The sequence below is a fragment of the Camponotus vicinus genome, unplaced genomic scaffold (assembly GCF_025532165.1).
Source record: "Camponotus vicinus isolate PSW18456_S1 unplaced genomic scaffold, iyCamVici1.0 SCAF_3, whole genome shotgun sequence".
NCBI classification, from domain to species: Eukaryota; Metazoa; Arthropoda; class Insecta; order Hymenoptera; family Formicidae; genus Camponotus; species Camponotus vicinus.
The window spans coordinates 13,545,818-13,560,829 of NW_028141967.1; the positions used below are offsets into that span (position 1 = coordinate 13,545,818).

The window sequence follows — 15,012 nt, forward strand, 5'->3', positions numbered from 1 at the left end:
TGAAAATTTGATGGATCAAAAAAAATAATGTTGGGAGTTTTTAAGGAACAAAAGGGAAACTTTCCTTTTATTTTTCTTAAATAGAACTACTATAATTTTTTTATATAAATCGATTTCTTGCAATATTTAGCATAAAGAATAAGAATAGTATATGATCAAAAAGTGAATAGATATTTTGTACTTTAATATGACATAATAATCTTATATAAACAATAAAATATCTCTCAAAATATTCATTTTCCAATAATTTTATCTCAATATTTTTATGCATAAAATAATGGAAAGAATCAATTGATGTAAAGAAAACATAGTTTTTTTCCAGAAAAAATATGTAACTGCTAGTTGCAATTTATATACTTTTTCTTGAAAACAACACGTGTTTTCTTTACACCAATTGATTCTTCTCATTATTTTGTGCATAAAAGTGTTGAGGTAAAATCATCAGAAATTGCGTATTTTAAAAAATATTATATAGTTTATGTAAAATTTATGCCACATTAAAGTACAAAATATCGTATAAAATATTCACGTTTTGATCATCCTACCCTTATAACTTTTTGTGTCAAATATTGCAAGAAATCGGTTTATATAAAAAAAATATAGTGGTTCCACTTAAAAAAATTAGGAGAATCCTCTTTTGTTCGTTAAAAGCCTCCGACATTTATTTTTTTATCCACCAAATTTTGAAGCTCTCATTTAATTCAAAAATTCAAATTAATATCTCTAGCAGTTGCAGAAGAGACAGCTTATAATACTTTATGTAAAATACCTTGTATATTGAAATAATATTATTACTTAATATTAAGCATGAACTTTTTACGTCAAAATTTCTTTTCCATTGTTAATGAGTCGACTCTTCAGTTCTTTCATCTTCTTCAGACATGATGTTTTTATTTTTGTTATTATTGTTAAAGCGATCTTTGCTTCTTACAAGCCACGCTTTTATAAAACATATTATTTCGGAATCTGTACAATCTTGAGTGTTCTTATTAAGTCGTACAGCAGCTGTAAACATTTATACAAGATATATATATAGAAAAAAAAATATATATATATGTATTTATTTAAAAAAAAAATATATATATATATAGTATATCTTTTATGTTATAAAGTATTAAGGCATACGCGTGCTTGTGCCACAATATATATATATATATATATATATATATATATATATATATATATATTTCAAATATATTTTATGTAAAATACATAAATATTTAAAATTATGTTACACGTAAATACACATACAACAATTATGTCTAAATTGCTTTATTTTCTTTGTTAATCTTTAAGATTCATACTAATTCCCTCAACCAAATAAGCAATCCATCTTACTATTTACTACACGTGTGTTTTGTGCACAGGACACGCGACAGTATCCCTTAATACCTTATATTAAAATTAAGTATGTGTTTGTATCATATTTAATTTTAATTTTTATAATTTATATGAAAATTATAAAACATTATTTGTTTTTCCAGTTCATATAGTTTTATTAAACTGAATTAAAATTAGATCATACCACATTTTTAGTAACATATAAAATATAAATATATGCCGATAAAAGTATATCAAAATATGAATGCTTGCAAAGATGTTGTACTCGTTTTGAAATTTTATTTCAAATAAAAAAATATTAACGATTTTATACAAAACTTTTTTACCATATGTTTGGCTATTAGATAGGCTATTAAAAGCAAAAACTCTATATTGCATTATAATATATGTTACAGAAATAGTTATAATTTTTTAAAAAGTCTCGTTGTTTATGTGTATATGTCAATAAATAAATAATAAAATATTATAAGTTTATGTAATATTTATAATATAAAATAAAATATAAATATACCTTAAAATAAAATTATTTACAACTTTAACGAATACACATGATACTTTTCAATTATTCTTTCTTTATTTTCTTTCATTTCATTATGTAATATTAATGTTTCCACTTTAAAAAATACTTAATATTATTTATTTTTTGATAAAATTAGACAAAAAGACTTTATAAAGTAATTTAATAACTTACAGATAATAATAGATGCAACAGCTAAATTTTTGAATACTTTTTTTTTCTTTGCTCCTTCCCAAGAATAAGACATGCCGACTTCATTAGTAAAAACCCGATACATTATCCTTCGTACAACTTCTTTAACGTTAAGTCCTCCAATACGACTTAAATTTTGAGACTGGAATGATAAGAAGATAAAAATTTAATTATTTATATTTATTATTCAATATAATATATATATATTTTCACAGACCTTTTTAAATATAGAAAATATTGAATATATTACAAATTATTTATATTATTATATATTTTTGTATATATATAACCTTACAGAGATTTTTTTAGTTAAATAATATAGAAAAAAAATGTTAATGTAGAAAATATAGTGCTAAATATAGAAAATATTGAACATATATTATATATATTACATGATTACAGAATATTCTAATATGATATATTAATTCTTTGACACTACTGCACTCTTTATTTAGTAGAGAAATATTTTGATTTCTCTTACCAATATTGTTTTATTTTGTTCGGAACTCATTAACCAATCTTCCAATTGAACCAAAGCATCATCATTTACTGGGAACAATTTGATAATATCGGGAGCCTCACTACATGCAGATAATTTATTCGTTGCATCTGCTTTATTTTTCAGTACAGCATTCATAATTTCAGAAATGTCATCAATTTTCAAACTGAGAATGTACAATTCTCTCAAAACCCGTTTTTGAAACTCTAAAATGTAAATAATTATATAATTGTAAATATTGTGTAGTAATATTTTCTTACATATAATAATACTTTCTTCCAGAATTTAATTTAAAAACTCTCTCTCTCTCTCTCACTCTCTATTTATTTATTTACATATAGATAGTATAATAAATTATTAAATATCAAAATACCTTTCTCACTAATGTTTTGTTCAAAAGTCGAACCAGATTTATGATATAGCGATGCAGTTTTCACTATAGTTCCAGATGTACAAGTAGTATGTGTATTAGAAGTAGAAGCTGAATATTCTTATCAATATTATTGTCTACTCTCATCTCTAGAAAAATGTAAATTAAAAATACTTTTTTCGCATATAATTATTAAACTTTTGTATGTATAATATACAATAACTACTACAAATAATTAATAGGGACAAAATGCTAATAAAATTTTAAACTTTTTCCTGTATGTTTTTGTATTTTTTTAAATATTATTTTTATTATAAATATTTTCCCAAAAATTGTCTAACTTATTTTGTATTATAAAACATTGAATTAATACAATAACATATTGAATGAATATAATATATGTATTATGCAATTATCGTGTTTTTTACTTACTATCGCTTGAGTCACTTTGTTCAATTGGAATGTCAGGATATCTTACATCATCTGATGAAGATGTTTCTGTTTCAGTGGACAATTCGTATTCATTATCAGATTTGTTAGAATGCCTTCCATTTTTCTTTTTATTTCGTCTATATTTTTGTTTTAATTTTTCATTGTTGGAGGAAAGATTGTTCGTATTCCTTGCCTTATTAGCTTTCTGTTGCGCTGTTTTATAATTGTCTATAAAACCATATTTTAAATAAATAATTTAATTAATATTAAATTGTAAAAGTGAGAAATCTGTGTTTTTACTTCAAAAATAAATTATTAATAAGCCATGAGTATATATAATTATTACTTATATAATACAGTTTCTATATACATATATAAAGATTTCTAAAATTATTTCTAAAATATATTTGTGCCATATATATATTCTGTACGTATATATATTTTTTATATTACATAGAAAGCAATTATACAATAATGATATATTTTATATGTTTAAAAATATATACTTTACCATATACACCCAAAAGAGTAGCTTCATAGAGTATCCAATTTGCTTCGGGCATATGTTTCTTTTTTATGAAGTCTATTATAACGTTTTTTATAGCTTCAGGTGGCCAATAACATTGTGCATTTTTTTTTATATACCATGTATTCGGTACTGCTTCTACTGTATCTTCAACATCAAATTTCACAACGAACCAGGTCATCTTGTCATCAGATCGTTGTTAATTTTATAACAAAAAAAATAATATTTTATAATATGTATATATGACAAAAAATATTAAAACACATGCAAATAAATAAGTTTATAAAATATAGCTAATTTTACACACTTTTACTTATTTGATAATAGAAAATAAAATTTGTATGTAAATTTTTATGCAAAAAAAGGTACAAATATATTAATAAAATAAGCATATCTTTCTTATATAAAAAAAATTATTATATAAATATTATATATTATATACAAGTAAATTTCAATTATACATTTTTTGATAAGTTTAAAATTAGCAATCATTTAAATATGTAATAAAGGAAATGAAACAAGATTGTGCTTGTAAGGTAGTACTATCAATTTTCTTTTGATAAAGTCGATATTCCATACTTCAAGTGAGTTAGTTTCTTTCTTTATATATTGGATATCAAATAAAGACGAGGAACATGGCTTTGAGTAAAAATTATCTTGCTTACTATATCTGTATCCTAATAAGCATATAGAGGTTTCATAAGAAGCAAAATTTTTAATTTCAACAATTACATTATTTTTTAATTCGACAAATCTATCGGCTATTTTTGAAATATCTAAATAATAATTATTTGTCTGTATTTTTCTGTATTGTGGAGATGTGCAATTATTAATCAAAGGACCATTGAAATGTTCCATTAATAGTTTTACACAATCATTATTCGTAATATTAGACAAAACGTTTTGACTTATATTACTTTCCACAAACACACGATGTATGACTTGTTGTAAAGGCAAAGCAGATTTACGAACCTTTTTTTTTAATTGTTGCATATAATTTTCAAAAGGGAAAGCACTAAAATTATCAAGTGAGCCATATAATTTTACACAGTCACTTAAATGTAAGAAGTTATGTATGTTGTGTGATATAAAGTCTGGACCGTAAATTTTAATAGATTGACAAATATAAATTTTCATTAAACTATTAGCATATAACACATAATTTTCAAATCTCGAATAATATTGACTGATCATTATAGAACTTGCAAGACTTAATGTAATGAAATTATTGTAGACTTTGGATGACAGAACTTCTTTTAAAACTATAGGACCAGCATATAGCAAAAAAAATCTAAATTCCGTAGCTTTATACCTTTTACACTCAAGTATAGAACGTGTCTTTCTGGAAAACTCGTGAGGAACATATCGTTTTAATTTTAGAACATTTTCTGAAATTTTATTAACATCACGAGCTCGTAATTTATGCGGTTGTTTACCATAAATCCATCCATATCGTTTGTGACAAAGAAGTCTTTTCATGCCACCTAATAAAAGATTATGCATATAATCTATTGGAACACTGTCTATCATATTAAAGTTCGGTATATCTAATAGCATACTTCTACCAATATGATGTTCTGGTTGAGCAGTAGTTCTAAATGAAGTATCGGTTCTTTTACAAAAACGCTCTGTTTCAATAAAGCATAATACATGATTAAATAATTCACCTTCTTGGTCACATTTTGTACATGAAAAATGGCCTGTATGATTTTTAATAGCTAAAACAAATGATTTTGCCGGTGAATCACAAATCAACATTAAAATTCGGAATTTATATGTAACAGAATTTATTAATATTCCGTTAGTCGATAGATGAATAGATTCATTTATAAAATCTTGAAAAAAATCATCAGATTTTGGTTTTGCTGAACCATGATATAATGCAACTAAAAACACTTGATTTATAAGAATTTTTATTGATTTTACCGAACATAAAATAGGCCAAAACGAGCTATTTGAACTTTTGCTTAAAGGTAAACCATCAATATTGATAGCTAATAAGAACTCTTCATTTTGTTGTATGCTGATTTTATGATTTATACAAAACGAATTTAACGTTTTCTCTATACCAAAATAAAAATATGTCCCACAACCTATAGATTTTACATTTATTTTTCTGGGTGTTTTGACAAGTGTCCTTGGATCCTTTGGTATATCATTACATCCCGGTATTTCTCGTATTATAGGAAGTAGTTTTCCTAACGCCGCTAAAGTTATATTTTCGTTTATAGCCCATGCAGCTAGTTTTGAAGTTAACGATACATTATTTTGGGCATTATTACTATTGTTATTATGATTATGTTCAATATTATTTGATGATTCATCGACATTATTAGTAGATAACTCATTGTTGTATGGAATATTAACGTTTATATCATTATTTGCACTATCAATAGTAATATTATCATCTGCGATTTTTCTAATGTTATTAATATTATGAGAATCGTTAAAATTATCTGATAGAGAATCACAAGATAACACTGAATTGTTGCTAATTAATGCTAGAGATCGATTAATCTTATTTGTAAGCTTTCTATGAAACTTTATTTTATTCCTCGTCTCTGACTTATTCATGGCTATTATTATTAGGTTAGACTAAAAACAGAAATGTTCGAGTATCAAGTATTTATATTATATTTTATACATATATAATATATCGTACTTACTTCGAAAAGGAAGGTTTCGTCCAATAACCATATACACAATAAACGAATATGATATATAAAATATGTGTATTACACTACAGAAACTTTTGGCGGGAAAAGGGTATTAACAATCGCGAAATGCAGGCTGCACGAGGTCTTGGCTTACCGTCGCGACTTAGCAGTGAAGAAGATAAAACAAATGTTAATCGCGTATGTAATGCGCATGTGATGCGCAGAGCACTTTGCACATCGCATGTACGCGCGGCCATATTAAAAGCTATTTTATTGATGCTCAAATAATAAATTAGTATTCTCTATTATAATAATAGAATTTATAATAGAAGATACTGACAATTTATTTTCTATTATAATTAATATATATATACGCAATAATATATTAAAAATTAAATATATATAATAAATATTTAATATATTATTGCGAATATATATATTAATATATATATTATATATAATATAATTATATAATATATATATTATACAGGGTTTGTCAAAAGTGTGGAAACCCCTAAATATCTCACAAACGGTGCATTTTAGAAAAAAATGTTTCAGGCAAAAGTTGTTTGGTTTCAAAGGGGCCATAAGACGGTACCATTGGTTTGACCTTGAAGAGTCATTTGAAGGTCACGTGAAGGTCACTTCAATTTTTTTAAATAGAATACCCTATATATTTTTGTACATTCTTGTAGCTTATCTCAAAAGCTTTCCAAAACTTTATAATTAAGTACCTTTTCGTTAAGTACTTTTTGAGATATGAGGCTTGAAATAATTTTTTAATTTTATATAAACCGTAAAATATCTTGTAAAATATTCATTTTTCGATTATCTTACCTTAATACTTTTATGTACAAAATAATGAGAGGAATCAATTGGTGTAAAGAAAACACATAGTTGTTTTTAAGAAAAAATATGGAATTGTTAATTGCAAATTACATATTTTTTCTTCAAAACAACTATGTGTTTTCTTTACACCAATTGATTCCTCTCATTATTTTGTACGTAAAAGTATTAAGGTAAGATAATCGAAAAATGAATATTTTACAAGATATTTTACGGTTTATGTAAAATTAAGAAATTATTTCAAGCCTCATAACTCAAAAAGTACTTAACGAAAATGTACTTAATTATAGTGTTTTGGAAAGCTCTCGAGATAAGCTACAAGAGTGTGTAAAAATATATAGGGTGTTCCATTTAAAAAAATTGAAGTGACCTTCACGTGACCTTCAAATGACTCTTCAAGGTCAAACCAATGATACCATCTTATGGCCCCTTTGAAACCAAACAACTTTTGCCTGAAACATTTTTTTCTAAAATGCACCGTTTGTGAGATGTTTAGGGGTTTCCACACTTTTGACAAACCCTGTATATATTGTATATAATATATTTATATAATATATATATATATATATATATATATAATGTTATTTAATGTTTTAACATATACACATTATTAATTAAAATATAAATTTATATATATACACACATACATATATATATATATATATATATATATATATATATATATATATATATATATAATTTATATATTATATTAATATTATTTACATTTATAATATTTACTTATAATACTATATTATATCATCTTATATATTAATAATATTATTATAATTTATTATATTGGGTGTCTCTTAAAAGTGAGCCGCTATTTTAGGAATTGCATTCTACTCATCGAAATGAGCAAAAAAGTTCATATAAACAAAAATCCAAAATTCATTTTTGCAGTCATATTTAACTTGAAACTTAAGTAAGATAATTACAAAGCGTGTTTTAATATATATATATATATATATATATATATATATATATATATACATAGAGAGAGAAAGAGAGAGAGAGAGAGAGAGAGAGAGAGAGAGAGAGAGAGAGAGAGAGAGAGAGAGAGAGAGAGAGAGAGAGAGAGAGAGAGATTGATCATAATTTATGTATATACATCTTACGTACAGCAAAGTATATATGTATTATGTATGTGCAATGTATGTATTTAGAGATTGCATAATGTATGTACGTATAATGTACAGCAATGTATATACATCTTACGTACAGCAAAGCATATACATATTATGTATATGCAATGTATGTATTTAGAGATTGCATAATGTATGTACGTATAATGTACAGCAATGCATATACATCTTACGTACAGCAAAGCATATACATATTATGTATATGCAATGTATATATTTAGAGATTGCATAATGTATGTACGTGTAATGTACAGCAATGTATATATATCTGACGTACAACGAAATATATACATATTATGTATAGACATTTGACATACATTTAACATACATTTATTATATATACATATAAAATACATCAATGTATATACATATTATATATTGTTATGTATATCCAAATCATGTATATGAAATGTATAAACATTTTACATACAAGATATTATTTTCATATCATGGAGAAAATATGCATATTCATAGAATGTCCGATGTTATATGGGTTGTTTTTAAGAAAAAATATGGAATTGTTAATTGCAAATTACATATTTTTTCTTAACAACAACTATGTATTTTCTTTACACCAATTGATTCCTCTCATTATTTTGTACATAAAAGTATTAAGGTAAGATAATCGAAAAATGAATATTTTACTAGATATTTTATGGTTTATATAAAATTAAGACATTATTTCAAGCCTCATAACTCGAAAAGTACTGAATGAAGAAATACTTTATTATAGTGTTTTGGAAAGCTCTCGAGATAAGCTACAAGAATAAGTAATAAAAAATAGGGGTTCCCATTTAAAAAACGGAAGTTGACCTTGAAAATGACCTTTAATGTTGAATCCAAGGTCACTATTAGATAGCCCTTTTGTTCCCTACAACTTTTATCCGAGTCGTTTTCCTTCAAACGTTGATCCTGAAAAGTTATGAGGGAACTTTTAAAATGGGACACCCTGTATATAATATATTTTATATATGTATAATATATATATATATATATATTAAATATATTATATATTATATATATGTAAACATATTATATATATAATTGTTGTATATGTAAATGTTTATATACTTATAATATCAATTTACAAACATTTACATTACATTATATATTTATCTCATCGCGAATATAAATAGAATAATGAATTTATTCATTTTTTCAATTTATAATTTCTGAATATAGAGTAGGCCCATCTATCGCCCATTCTTGTGAGATGCATTTACCTTTTTCGTCTCTCCAATTTTAATTAACGAAGATAATCTTTACATTGAGATTTTTTTAGATCGCCTCTGGGATAAATATTTTTTAATTATCACAGCGCTCATATAAACCGCATCAGGTATAAAATATTTTTAAAAACCAGCACACGAATAGATCGCCTCTGGGACAAATATTTTTTAATTACCACAGCGCTCATGCAAACTACATCTGGTATAAAATATTTTTAAAAACCAGCACACAAATAGATCGCCTCTGGGATAAATATTTTTTAATTATCACAGCGCTCATGCAAACCGCATCTGGTATAAAATATTTTTAAAAACCAGCACACGAATACATCGCCTCTGAGACAAATACTTTTAAAAGCAGCTAGCTCACGAATAAATCGTCTCTGGCACTAACTACTATAAATATATATATATATATATATATATATATATATATAAATGTGAAAAAATCGCTACGGCCCTGTAAGGATTACCGCAGGGCCCGGGTGACCGGCGAGATACAGGACCCGCAATACCGCCGGGCCACCAGCGGGATGTCGAGTGGAGGGGAGAGGACGTGCACGCGCGTGACTAGCACGTCGCATTTCGACGGACTGACTTCGTTTTTACAGTTGTAGCACGTTGCAGAATAAAAAGTCATTTCCATATAGCTTATCGAAAAATATTTACTACCGTACTTTCTTACATATATATATATATATATATATATATATATATATATATATATATACACATATAAAGTATGTAATCTTTGACCATAGAGAGGCAAGCGTTTGGCATTATACTTACACACCATTAAATGAGCACTATATATAAAATAAATAAATATGCACTATATATATTTTACTTTCATTACTATAATTGACACGTTATAACGCGTTGTACTTGTAACTTGTAACGGTCGTCACGGTCGACTGTTCTTACGCTGTTTTCTTGTTACATGTACATACGTAAGCACCGGCAGCGCAACAGCAAGTATCTGTTCGCGCAACAAATATATAATAAAATAATTTTAAATATTACCCGATTTATGTCGTATTTGGTGTCATTTTAATCACAAAAATCTCATTAATTTATTACAAATATTTATAAACGGATAAAATGCAAAATAAAAGTTTTAGTTTTAATTTTATAAGATGTTTATACAGGGTGATTCTAAATAACTTTATGCTTTTGCAAAAACATAATCTTGACCGAATTCTAAGACGATTTACCTTTGGCAAAATTTCGTCCGAAGCTTAGTTTTTGAATTATTAAAGGAAGTAGTTAACGTATGACGGGTCGAATACAAGAGGCAGGCAAGGGTGACGCGATTCACCGTCAGACGCGGGTGCTTACGCGGGGCGCCTGCTGCGATCAGCTGGTCGCTATACAGACACACATGCGAACACATACATTCTCTCTCTGTCTGTCTGTCTGTCTCTTTCTCTCTCTCTCTCTCCCCCCCTTTCTCGCTCATTCGCTCACTCACCTGTGTGTTTTTTGTTTTTTTTTTACGAGAGAGGGGAAAATGCATTTTATGCATACCCACCGGTCGATCCAGTGAGTTATGTGGGACTCGAGTACCAAGTCGAATTACCAACTCGGTACTCCCTACCCACTAAAAACCCCTCTCTTTTCACGAATTTCCTTTGACACGCTGTCCCTCTGACTTCCCGAAATCTGTTTTCACACTACGTCAAAAAATAGTTATTATTACCTTGTTCGATGACTTTTGATGTATTGCTGTAATTGCTTGAAGGAGAAATGAATTTTCCGATAGATCGTACGTTCTCAAATTTAACGTAGATATCACGTTGCAAAAGACAAGAAATCCACACTAAATTATTAACTGAAAGTTTTTCTCCTTTCATGAACTGTATTCTTTTATAAACTTTAACGTAATCACATTTATTTACTCACTCGATGAGACGAGAAATTTACTAATGACTCTCACTAATCACTATTAATCACTGTCGAATAATAACTGTTGGCGATTAAAAATCACTCGATGAAAGAAACACGCGCGGACACGTTACTACACGACGCGACGACGCGACAATGCGACGATAATTACTCGGCGACTGCAAGCAGTTTTTTGTCATGGTAGGTTAAGGTAGGTTAAGGTACTACAGGCGCAATCGAACGCGATCATGTGTTCGATTGAAAAATGCGGTAAACATAATAAACATTTAACATATTAATATTATTATTATGATGAATGTGTGTGATATCCATACATCGTATGATATCTATTTAAAAATTAATTAGATTAAATAAGTGTTTTTAAAATATTTATTACTTTTACTATTATCTTAAATAAATATTTAATATTAATATTTTATATGATAATAGTAAAAGTAATAAATATTTTAAAAACACTTATTTAATCTAATTAATTTTTAAATAGATATCATACGATGTATGGATATCACACACATTCATCATAATAATAATATTAATATGTTAAATGTTTATTATGTTTACCGCATTCTTCAATCGAACACATGATCGCGTTCGATAGCGCCAGTAGTACATTAACCTACCGCAACCTACCATGACAAAAAACTGCTTGCAGTCGCCGAGTAATTATCGTCGCATTGTCGCGTCGTCGCGTCGTGTAGTAACGTGTCCGCGCGTGTTTCTTTCATCGAGTGATTTTTAATCGCCAACAGTTATTATTCGACAGTGATTAATAGTGATTAGTGAGAGTCATTAGTAAATTTCTCGTCTCATCGAGTGAGTAAATAAATGTGATTACGTTAAAGTTTATAAAAGAATACAGTTCATGAAAGGAGAAAAACTTTCAGTTAATAATTTAGTGTGGATTTCTTGTCTTTTGCAACGTGATATCTACGTTAAATTTGAGAACGTACGATCTATCGGAAAATTCATTTCTCCTTCAAGCAATTACAGCAATACATCAAAAGTCATCGAACAAGGTAATAATAACTATTTTTTGACGTTATGTGAAAACAGATCTCGGGAAGTCAGAGAGACAGTGTGTCAAAGGAAATTCGTGAAAAGAGAGGGGTTTTTAGTGGGTAGGGAGTACCGAGTTGGTAATTCGACTTGGTACTCGAGTCCCACATAACTCACTGGATCGACCGGTGGGTATGCATAAAATGCATTTTCCCCTCTCTCGTAAAAAAAAAAAAAACACACACACAGGTGAGTGAGCGAATGAGCGAGAGAGGGGGGAGAGAGAGAGAGACAGACAGACAGACAGACAGACAGACAGACAGACAGACAGACAGACAGACAGACGGACAGACAGAGAGAGAATGTATGTGTTCGCATGTGTGTCTGTATGTGTATAGCGACCAGCTGATCGCAGCAGGTGCCCCGCGTAAGCACCCGCGTCTGGCGGTGAATCGCGCCATCCTTGCCTGCCTCTTGTATTCGACCCGTCATACGTTAACTACTTCCTTTAATAATTCAAAAACTAAGCTTCGGATGAAATTTTGCCAAAGGAAAAATCGTCTTAGAATTCGGTCAAGATTATGTTTTTGCAAAAGCATAAAGTTATTTAGAATCACCCTGTATGTATAGATAAAGAAAAATCCCCCATGTTGAAGAGTCGCTAAAAGCGAGAGCGAGAACGAATAAGGAGCAAGCGAGATGAATAACATCAAAGAGTTCCGAAGTCTTTCGCGAGGTTCCCTTTATCTATAATCTTTCACGTATTATATATCATCTTACAATCAAAAATAAAACTTTCATAATTCGCATTTTATTACTTTGAAAATAATTTTAATTAATTAATGAGATTTTTGTGATTAAAATGACACCAAATACGACATAAATTAGATAATTTTTAATAAAATATGTTATCAAAAATTTGATTATTTATTTCATTAAAATTGATCGATTTATGTCGTGTTTGGTGTCATTTTAATCGCAAAAATCTCATTAATTCATTGCAATTATTTTCAAATCGAAAAAGTGCGAAATAAAAATTTTAATTTTTATGATATTTAAATCCCTAACAGTTGTTATAGATAAGGAAAAGTCTCCAATTCGAAGCGAGAGCCAGAAGAAGTAAGGAGCAAGCAAAATGACGAGACATGAAAGAGTTCCGAAGTCTCGCTCGCCAGGCTTACTTTTTCTTATCTTCATATGTATACATATTAATTTACTGTGGAAAATAAAATTTTTATATTTTGTATTTTTTCGATTTGAAAATAATTACAATGGATTTATGAGATTTTTGCGATTAAAATGATACTAAACGATATAAACTAAATGATATATAAACTAAATGATATAAATCGGATCATTTTTAATCAAATTAATTATTAAATTTTAATTATATATTTAATTAAAAATGATCCGATTTATGTCATGTTTGGTGTCATTTTAATCGCAAAAATCTCATTAATCCATTGCAATTATTTTCAAATCGAAAAAATGCGAAATATAAAAATTTTATTTTTCACAATAAGTTGACATGTATACATATGAAGATAAGAAGAAGCGGGCCTGGCGAGCGAGACTTCGAAACTCTTTCATGACTCGTCATCTCGCTTGTTCCTTACTTCTTCTGGCTCTCGCTTCGAATCGGAGACTTTTCCTTATCTATAACAACTGTAAGGGATTTAAATATTATAAAAATTAAAATTTTTATTTCGCACTTTTTCGATTTGAAAATAATTGCAATGAATTAATGAGATTTTTGCGATTAAAATGACACCAAACACGACATAAATCGGATCATTTTTAAATATATATATAATTAAAATTTAATAATTAATTTGATTAAAAATGATCCGATTTATGTCATGTTTGGTGTCATTTTAATCGCAAAAGTCTCATTAATCTATTGCAATTATTTTCAAATAGAAAAAATGCGAAATATAAAAATTTTATTTTTCACAATAAGTTAACATGTATACATATGAAGATAAGAAAAAGCGAGCCTGGCGAGCGAGACTTCGGAACTTTTTGATGACTCGTCATCTCACTTGCTCCTTACTCGTTCTCGCTCTCGTTTCGAATCGGAGACCTTTCCTTATCTATAACAACTGTTAGAGATTTCGTAAAATCATATTGTTTCTTTCCCTCTTGCATGCGTGTGACAATAATTTATATACAGGGTGACCCATTTTAACTTAGGCAGCCAAATAACTCGAAAAATAAGCAAGATAGAGAAAAATGTTTTAGACAAAAGTTGTATGGTTTCGAGGGGGCCATAAGATGGTATCATTGGTTTGACCTTGAAGAGTCATTTGAAGGTCACGTGAAGGTCACTTCAATTTTTTTAAATGGAACATCCTATA

General features: G+C 27.7%; 1 protein-coding gene and 1 pseudogene across 12 annotated transcripts in view; one reads left to right on the forward strand and one right to left on the reverse strand.

The window, feature by feature from the left end:
• Positions 1 to 15,012, forward strand: part of Rh50 (Rhesus blood group-associated glycoprotein Rh50) — a 415,396-nt gene that overhangs the window by 236,229 nt on the left and 164,155 nt on the right. The gene's annotated exons all lie outside the window — the stretch shown is intronic.
• On the reverse strand, positions 395 to 6,713 carry LOC145967845 (uncharacterized; annotated as a pseudogene). Its single transcript, XR_014437575.1, has 9 exons — positions 6,544 to 6,713; positions 4,850 to 6,472; positions 3,863 to 4,058; positions 3,352 to 3,579; positions 2,923 to 3,068; positions 2,866 to 2,868; positions 2,532 to 2,755; positions 2,033 to 2,192; positions 395 to 1,005 (listed from the first exon to the last, which is right to left on the reverse strand). The product of XR_014437575.1 is annotated as an uncharacterized LOC145967845 (transcript).